The sequence below is a fragment of the Bison bison genome, unplaced genomic scaffold (assembly GCF_000754665.1).
Source record: "Bison bison bison isolate TAMUID 2011002044 unplaced genomic scaffold, Bison_UMD1.0 scf7180017864500, whole genome shotgun sequence".
Lineage (NCBI taxonomy): Eukaryota > Metazoa > Chordata > Mammalia > Artiodactyla > Bovidae > Bison > Bison bison.
The window spans coordinates 7,893,995-7,894,492 of record NW_011495059.1 but is presented as its reverse complement, the minus strand read 5'-3'; positions in this window follow the sequence as shown (position 1 = coordinate 7,894,492).

Sequence of the window (498 nt, the reverse complement as noted above, 5' to 3'; positions counted from 1 at the left end):
ATCCAGAAAGCAAAGGGGTCTGTCTGGATCCCCTGTTTCTGGTGTATTTTTGAATGATTGTGTATTCTACTGCCCCTTCCATAAATGGTAGGCCTTGCAGATATGGACCAGATGAGGGGTACAGACCAGGAGAGGGTTGCATCCCTGGTCTCTCACAGGAAATTGGGGCCCAAGCTGGATACCTTCACTTCCGGGTCATACTTAAGCCAGTATGAGAATCAGTGGGTGGCATAGAGCTGTTACGAAAACACCCTCCTGTCTGTGTCCTGGGGACTGGTTTGCTCTTTTGGCGTGAGGGGAGGCTCATGGACCCTCTTTCTATGTTGCAGGTCAAAGAAGGGAGCAAAGCTGTGGCCATGGACAAACTGCTGGCCAGAGATGAGATTGTGGGCCTCAACAACATCAGTCTGTTTGGCTTTAGAAAGAAGGCCACCTGCCTGGTGAGGGGGTTGCATAAGACCCTGAAGTTGGTGGTGAAAAGGTAAGACCTGGGAGTCA